We start from the raw sequence: 8732 nt of genomic DNA, 5'->3' as shown, positions 1-8732 counted from the left end.
GACCCAATTCTCTTGAATCCCACTGCAATGCTCTTTCTCCTATTGGTATAAATTAGATAGGCAAAAGGCTAAGCTGCTGTATAAAAGACACCACAAAACATAGAAATTCAGATAATATTGACATTCATTACTCTCTCATATTGTCCAGAGATGGGCAGGCAGTCAAAATGGGTTGGAGGCTGAAGTCCAAGTGGACACCCAGGAATGCAGGTTTCTTTTATTTTCTTGCTTCAACATCCTCAAGCAGCCCTTCCCAATTGAGAGAATTAAGCTTTAATGCTTTAAAGCATCCATTGTGGTAATGAATTAACCTTTCTCTTATGTATCTGGAATAGTATAGCTTTGTACCATCTTTGGAATAATGGAGATAAGAGTTACTTAAAAGCAGAAACTAACACACCATTGTAAAGCAATTATACTCCAATAAAGATGTTTAAAAAAAAAGAGTTACTTAAATCATTTTCTGTAAGGTTTATTTCCCTTACAGGAACCCCATTTGAGATAGGCTGCTAGAGTGAGGTTCTTACCCCGTGGGGGAAGCTGGACCCCAGCACCACATCTGTACATTCTAATCCATGGGGAGACAAAAAACGTGAGAGAAAGGGGATTTTTCTTTTTTTTCTCATTAAACTTTTTTAATGGGTCTCAAATTCTGTGACAGATTTTTGGTCAAGTTGTTTCCATTAAAAAGTACTGATTTTAAAATCGAATAACTTAAAACTGCCACACACAAAACAAATGGTCCACAACACATTCTCCTTTCCTTCTGAAGGTTTTACGATGCATTGTTATCATTAACCAGTCTTTTGTTACTAAACTTAAATGGCCAATTGAGACAAACAGTCCTGAGACCATTCTTCCACCACTGATTAAGACTGGGGTGGCAGGTATTGGGGATAATATTCATTTAGCCTTCTGAGCTTTCTGGGCAGACTTGGTGACCTTGCCAGTTCCAGCTGCCTTCTTGTCCACTGCTTTGATGACACCCACAGCGACCGTCTGTCTCAGCAAAGCGGCTCAGAGGAGGATAGTCAGAGAAGCTCTCAACACACGTGGGTTTGCCAGGAACCATATCGACGATGGCAGCATCACCAGATTTCAAGAATTTGGGGCCATCCTCCAGCTTTTTCCCAGAACGACGATCAATCTTCTCCTTCAGCTCAGCAAACTTGCAGGCAATGTGAGCTGTGTGACAATCCAGCACAGGTGCATAGCTGGCACTGATTTGGCCTGGATGGTTCAAGATAATCACCTGAGCTGTGAAGCCAGCTGCTTCCATTGGTGGGTCATTTTTGCTGTCACCAGCCACATTGCCACAACGAACATCTTTGACAGACAGGTTCTTGACATTGAAGTCCACATTGTCCCCAGGAAGGGCTTCACTCAAAGCTTCATGGTGCATTTCAACAGACTTCACTTCAGTTGTCACATTGACTGGAGCAAAGGTGACCACCATGCCAGGTTTGAGAACACCAGTCTCCACTCCACCCACAGGGACAGTGCCAATACCACCAATTTTGTAGACATCCTGGAGGGGCAAAAACAAGGGTTTGTCAGTTGGGCGAGTTGGTGGCAGGATGCAATCCAGAGCTTCAAGCAGTGTGGTTCCACTGGCATTGCCATCTTTATGGGTGACTCTCTATCCCTTGAACCACGGCATGTTAGCACTTGGCTCCAGCATGCTGTCACCATTCCAGCCAGAAATTGGCGCAAATGCTACTGTGTCGGGGTTGTAGCCAATTTTCTTAATGTAGGTGCTGACTTCCTTTACAATTTCCTTGTATCTCTTCTGGCTGTACGGTGGCTCGGTGGAATCCATTTTGTTAACTCCAACAATTAGTTGTTTCACACCCAGAGTGTAGGCCAGAAGGGCATGCTCACGGGTCTGCCCATTCTTGGAAATACCTGCTTCAAATTCACCAACACCAGCAGCAACAATCAGGACAGCACAGTCAGCCTGGGATGTGCCTGTAATCATGTTTTTGATGAAGTCTCTGTGTCCTGGGGCATCAGTGATGGTCACATAGTACTTGCTGGTCTCGAATTTCCATAGGGAGATATCAATGGTGATACCACGCTCGCGTTCAGCGTTCAGGTTGTCCAAGACCCAGGCATACTTGAAGGAGCCCTTCCCCATCTCGGCAGCCTCCTTCTCGAACTTTTCAGTGGTTCTCTTGTCGATCCCAACACATTTGTAGTTCAGATGGCCAGTAGTGGTGGACTTCCCCAAATCTACGTGTCCGATGACAACGATGTTGATGTGGGTCTTCTCCTTTCCCATTTTTGCTTAGGTTTAGTGGCGGTTTTCACGACACCTGTATCCTGGCGGCAAACCCGTTGTGGAAAAGAGAGAAAGGGGATTCTTAATCAACTGACCTGGAAGTTGCATGTATTACTTCTGTTCACACCTGATTGGCCAAAATATAATTTCACAGCCACATTTAGTTACAATGGTGCTGGGGAAAGTAGTTTATACCTTGGCAGCCATAGGCACAGCTAAAACTTTGGGGGATTCTTTTACTAATAGGAGAAGGATGGAATAAACAGGGAGACAATTATCAGTCTCTGCCACATTTGACTATTATTCACTAGAGAGTAAGTTTCATGAGAGCAGGAACTGTGACTCATTTACTAAGGACAAATAAATAAGTATATATGTTTTTAGCATAGTATCCAATACGTAGAAGATTGAATTCCTTTTATTTATATCACATTAAGGTAGTTCAGAGGACTGTCTGAAATGATAATTTTCAAAAGACCCAAGGACTAAATACTTCAGTGAATACTTACTCAACATTTATTTTTTTTGGCAGGGGAGGGAGGGTAAACTTGATGTGCCCTGAGGTAAGTTTCTCATTGTTAGCTTTTTTTTTTGGAGTAGAATTGCTTTATAATGTTGTGTTAGTTTCTGCTGTACAATGAAGTGAATCAGCTATATGTATACCTATATCCCCTCCCTCTTGGACCTCCCTCCCACCCACGCCCCATGTTAGTTTTAATTATTGATTACTTTGACTTTCAAATGTTCAGGATCAATTTTTGGACTTTCATAAACCTGCAGAAGAAACACTCTTTCCTCAACTGTGACACAAAGGGGACTGTTAGGATGTGAAGATTATGTGGAATAAAGGAACTGGTATTTGTAAAAAGCACTTAAAATGATGCCTGGTACATGGTGAGTGCTATATAAGTGTTATAGATGATAGAAGATAAATGATGATAGATAGATAGATAGATAGATAGATGGAATGAAGGAAACACAATGAGAACCAACCTGATATTATCTGCCTTATTTGTGAGTATATTATAACGTTTTCTACTAAAGGCAGAAACTGTCACTAGGCCTCTTTGGCAGGAGACATCTCACCAGAAACCTGAAGATTCATTTCTTTGCTTGGCCAAGCCTAGATGTACTTTGCCTACTACATGTACTAGAGTCAAGGTAACTCTTACCGATCTCTTTGTGGACACTAAAATGACAAGCAAAAGTGGATGAGAGTGGACATTGGTTTAGCAGGTAGAGACAGCGCCTGACTCAGAAAGAGGCCAGTGCCATAGCAAGAAACTCTAGGAGTCCTCAGACCTAGTCTTCTGAGGTCATTCTTGGGCACATTAGAGATAATCTAGCACACAGACTACTTCAGGACATAAGATGACCTGGGCATGTAAAATGTGTCCACCCCTGGTTTTGGCAGAGCAGTCTGGAATGGATGCATGGTTTGGCCCACCTTCCATGTACCCATGCTCCATTCCTCTGGCAACAGCACTTTGCTGCCCTTCTAGGGATCCACTGCTCTCTCTTTCCACATGGTTTTCGTACAATTGTGCCCACCCCTCCACCATACCCAGAATGAGTACGCCATCTTCCTAACCATGTGACTGGTTTGGAAGTGGGTATATGACTCAAACTGAACTAGAGTCTTCCTTAAAATGTAATGCAGATGCTGGAAGAGAGAGGGTGGATTCTTCTGGACAGATAAAGGAAAGTGGAAGTTGATCTATTTGAAAACATCTATCCTAGTGCTAGAAAGGACATATGTGGTGAAAAAATGCAGCCAAACCAAAGAGGGAGGCAAGGTTGAGCCGATATCAGTTGGAAAGTACTGATACAATTTGAACGCCAAGATCCAGTTGTTCCTGAAGCTAGATTTGCCCCTTTCAGCTACATGCACCAACAACTTCCCTTTTAATTTAAGCTTATTTTAGCTAGTGTTTCTGCCATTTGCTTCTAAGAGAGTCCTGATTCATAGAGTACATGCTTTGGTTGGATTACCCTAACAGGTGTAAGGGCTAAGCTCACCCATGGCTGAGACTGCTGAGGACCTAGAGACAGCTCCTAGTCATGTCCCACTGGTTCAGAAAATTGCCCCAGGTTCCACTTTGTACTTTCCACTCTAAAACTTCTTCCCTGGTTCCTTATCTCTACTTCTGTCCTGTGGTCTGGTACCTGGATCTCTTTGGATTGACACTTCATGGTACATTGAGCCTGGCCGCCTATTTCAGTCTCACCCTGAATGCAGTTCCTCCAAAAACCCTGGGCTGCACCCTTTGTATCCCATGGGCCAATGTCTCCAACCTCTGCACCCGGCCCATGACCCCTGAGCCAGACCTCTCTCTATAAGCGAGAACCACCGAGTCATTTTGCTTCCATTCTGTGCGCCCTTTGTTTCCTTGCATGGGCCCCTTAATACATGTTCCCCTTCTTTTGGTGGTGTTGCCCTTGGCTTTAATTTATGTTGTTCAGGAAACCCAAAGGTCAAAACGTCCTCTATAGCTGAACAAAATATTCAGACTATTTTCCCCAGATTTGTTAATAGGAATTTTTGATGGGAAAGGATAAGAAAGAATAAGCTTTTACAGAGAGGTTAGTCATTCAAATAAGGAAGTCTTAAAAATCTGTATTGCATAAGGCACTCTGGCCACTTTTAGCCTTACATAAGACTTTTAGCCTATGGGAGTATGTTCCTATTGTAGACTCAATTGTGTCCCCTTGAATTTCTTCCTAATCCCCAGTGCCTCAGAATGTAACTGTATTTGGAGATAGAATCTTTAAAGAAGTAATTAAGTTAAAAGGAAGTCATTAGGGTGGGCCCTAATCCAATATATCTGGTGTTCTTATTGCAAGAAGCAATTAGGACAGATAAACAAAAGGAAGACAAAGTGAAGACATGGGGAGAAGACGGCCATTTCTAAGCCAAAGAAAGAGGCCTCCAAAGAAACCAGCCCTGCGGACACCTTGATCTTGAAATCCTAGTCTCCAGAACAGTGAGAAAATAATGCCTGTTTTTTAAACCACCCAGTCTGTGGTACCTTGCTATGGGTTCCCTTGTAAACTAATCAGTTCCCTACTAATTATTAGCAAACTGGCATCACTCTTCACCAAATTCATTGGAAAAGAACAATAGAAATCTTTTCCTGGCTCTCTCTCTCTCTCTCTCTCAAAAAATATCCACAGGAAAGAAACCCATGGTATTTGTGGAATTACTACTAAACACTTTCTTATCCAGCCAGTAATAAAGGTGTGGATCTGGGGTCTTGATCTTTGGTGGGAGAGGATGATACTACAGTAATCTCTTCCTCCAGTGTCAATTGTGGCCCCTCTTCCTTCTCTTCTTTCCCTTCCTGTCTCCTTCCCGAACAATTTATGCAACAGCCATTAGATAGAGCTGAGCAAGTAAAGTGTGTATGTGTGTGTGTTTAGGGCCTAGGGGGATGGTAAGCTGTGGTGACCCAGAGGAGGGTGCTAGTGTCTGAGTGGAAGGAGGAGGGTACCCACACAAGGGCTTAAGCCTAGCACAGGGTAGCCTGGCCCGGGAAGGGTGAAGAGGGCATTTATGTCGATGAGCTGCTCGTGTAAGGAGTTGAAGGCTGAGTGGGGTGAGGCAAGTCTCCATGTGGGAGGGTGACCCCGTGTGGGGTGTCATGGCCAGAACAAGGTGAGAAGGATGTCTCTTCCCCACAGAGGTGCAACCCAGTGTAAGACATTAAAGCCTGAGCAGAGTGAGGAAGCTGTCCACATTGCGGGGGGTGGAGGGGAGGCTGGGACGGGGTTGGAGCCCCAGTGGGGTGAGGAGGATGCCCAGACAGAAGGGCGAGGTAGTGTGAAGTGGCAGGGCTGGAGCTGGGCGAAGAGGACATCCACATGGAGCCCAAGAGGTATAAGGAGGACAGATGAGAGACTGGTTACACAGAGGTGGGTTGATTAAATAAGAAAATGTATTAAGGACAAGGAAAGCTAGATGCCTCATGGTTGGAGAAGGACATTACAAATACGGAAAAGGGAAGACTAGAGTGAACCCTGTGGTGCTGGATTAGAGTTGGAGATGATGGTGTGAACACATAGTTTTCAAGACAGATATATAGAGGATAAACAGATAGATAGATGATAGATAAAAAATGTAAATGTGTACATGCACAAATACACATTCCCTAGCTCTGTGCACTGAGAGGATCTGGGAGTAGTGATACTCCAATATCAGTGAGCATCCTAAGTACCTAGATTTTGGTTTCTAAACACTATTCTCCACTAAAAGACACCAGGGATCCTTGGATAAAGGGCTGATGCCAGAGCTGGGCTAGGAAAAGTACAAGATAACCCTGAAACCTCTTTTTGTACTAGAAAGTTAAAAAGTGATCAAAGAATTAAGAGACACGTCACATCAAAAAGACACAGAAGCCAGCTTGAAGGGACTCCCACTAGGCAAATATGGAACAATAATAAGCATGAAAATAAAGATAGTTATAGATTATGACCCATTCAATAAAAGAGGAATTCATGAACCTATACTGACATAAATAAATAACAAATTGAAGGTATGATAAGAAACAGGATAATGAGGGGCTTCCCTGGTGGCGCAGTGGTTAAGAATCCGCCTGCCAATGCAGGGGACACAGGTTCGAGCCCTGGTGTGGGAAGATCTCACATGCCGCGGAGCAACTAAGCCCGTGCACCACAACTACTGAGCCTGCGCTCTAGAGCCCGCACGCCACAGCTACTGAAGCCTTCCTGCCAGAGCCCATGAGCCACAACTACTGAAGCCCGCATGCCTGGAGCCCGTGCTCCACAACAAGAGAAGCCACCACAATGACAAGCCCATGCACCACAAGGAAGAGTAGCCCCCACTCGCTGCAACTAGAAAAAGCCCACACGCAGCAACGAAGACCCAACACAGCCAAAAATAAATAATAAATTTATTTTAAAAAAAGAAAAAAGTAATAGGATAATGAGATATTTCCCTAGTCTTAAAGTGCCTCCCCATTAGATACTGACTAATTACAAAGAGAAAGATGCCTGGGTGGCAAACACTGCATTAATGGTTATTGTTAACAGCATCAGTAATGGGACAAATCTAAATCTTAGGACACCTGATGGGATGTAGTGAGAAGAATGCAACATCAGTTCTGTGATATTTCTGCCAAAGATGCATAGCCTGAATCTAATCATGAAGACACATTAGACAAATCTAAGTGGAGGGACATTATACAAAATAACTAGCCTCCAATCTCCACCAATGTCAAGGTCATGAAAGCCAAGGAAAGATTGAAAAATGTTCCATATCAAAGAAGACTAAAGAGATGCGACACAAAAACTCCACACGTTATTCCAGACTGAATCCTTCATCTGAAAGGCTTTACTGGGGTAATTAAAGAAACTTGAAGGGGGTCTGAAGATTAGATGGAAGTGATGGATCAGTGTTAATTTCCTGATTTGATGGGGGTATTGTGGTTATGTAGGAGAGTGTCTTTTTTTATAGGAAATATACACATAAATGTTTGGATGTGACGGGGCATCATGTCAGCAACTCACTCTCAGATACTTGAGAAAAAAAATACAAATTATTTGTACTGTAACTTTTCTGTAAATTTACGATTGTTTCCAAATTAAAAAAAAAAAAAAAAGGTCAAGGATGCAGGACAACTGGCCCAGTCTCTTCAAAGAATCTGTGTCATGAAAACAGGGATAGATTAAAAGAGGCTTATGGGACATGACGAGCAGATGCAAACATGGTCTTGGATGAGATTCAAATTTGGATAAACAGCAACAAAGCACATTTTGGAGATGATTGGGTAATGTAAATACGGTTTATTATTAGATGAGATGAAATGTGTTGAAATGGAAAAATGGACATCATTGACCAGAAAAGAAAAAAAAAAAGCAGGTAATAGAACAGTGGTAAGCATCATGTGATCTGATTTTGTGGAAAAAAGAGAAATACAAGTCAAGTTCTAGAAGGATAAATACTAACCTTAGTACTAGTACTCATTGAGTGGCGGGAATACCTTTTTATTCTCTTATTTTTGCTTGTCTTTATTTTCTAGTATACAGCAATGTCTATGCCCTTTTTCTGTGGTAGTAAAAGATAATTTTTAAGCAAAATTTAAATAACAGAATTAGGGGGAAAGCATCAATGGGGTCAGTGTATACAACTTTGAATAACCCACATTTTTATCCTCTGGGACATGTTAGTATTACAGAAGACGTTTGGACAAAGTCCCTGAAGTATCTCCTTGTCTCTGGCATAGGGTCATCACCTCGGCTCCATGTGTCTGAGAGGTGCCTAAGGGTGTGTCTGACTGTACCAGTCCATTTTAATACCATATAGAAACGTTTCAGTTATCTCACCTGTAAAATTGGAACTAATGCCCTGCCACAGAAGGTTATTGGGAGTACTAAATGAGTTAATACATTTGTAAAGTGTTAAATAAATTATTAATAGATACCAATAGCACCT

General features: G+C 42.6%; 1 pseudogene across 1 annotated transcript; it reads right to left on the bottom strand.

Moving 5' to 3' along the window:
* Positions 1–784: 784 nt before the first annotated feature.
* LOC307065802 (elongation factor 1-alpha 1-like) lies at positions 785–2281 on the bottom strand (annotated as a pseudogene). The gene has a single exon. The product of its transcript is annotated as an elongation factor 1-alpha 1-like (transcript).
* Positions 2282–8732: the final 6451 nt, after the last annotated feature.

This window comes from Hyperoodon ampullatus (assembly GCF_949752795.1).
Source record: "Hyperoodon ampullatus genome assembly, chromosome: 17".
Taxonomy (NCBI): domain Eukaryota; kingdom Metazoa; phylum Chordata; class Mammalia; order Artiodactyla; family Ziphiidae; genus Hyperoodon; species Hyperoodon ampullatus.
Note: the sequence above shows the minus strand (reverse complement) of the source record. Positions and strands in the feature narration are given on the sequence as shown.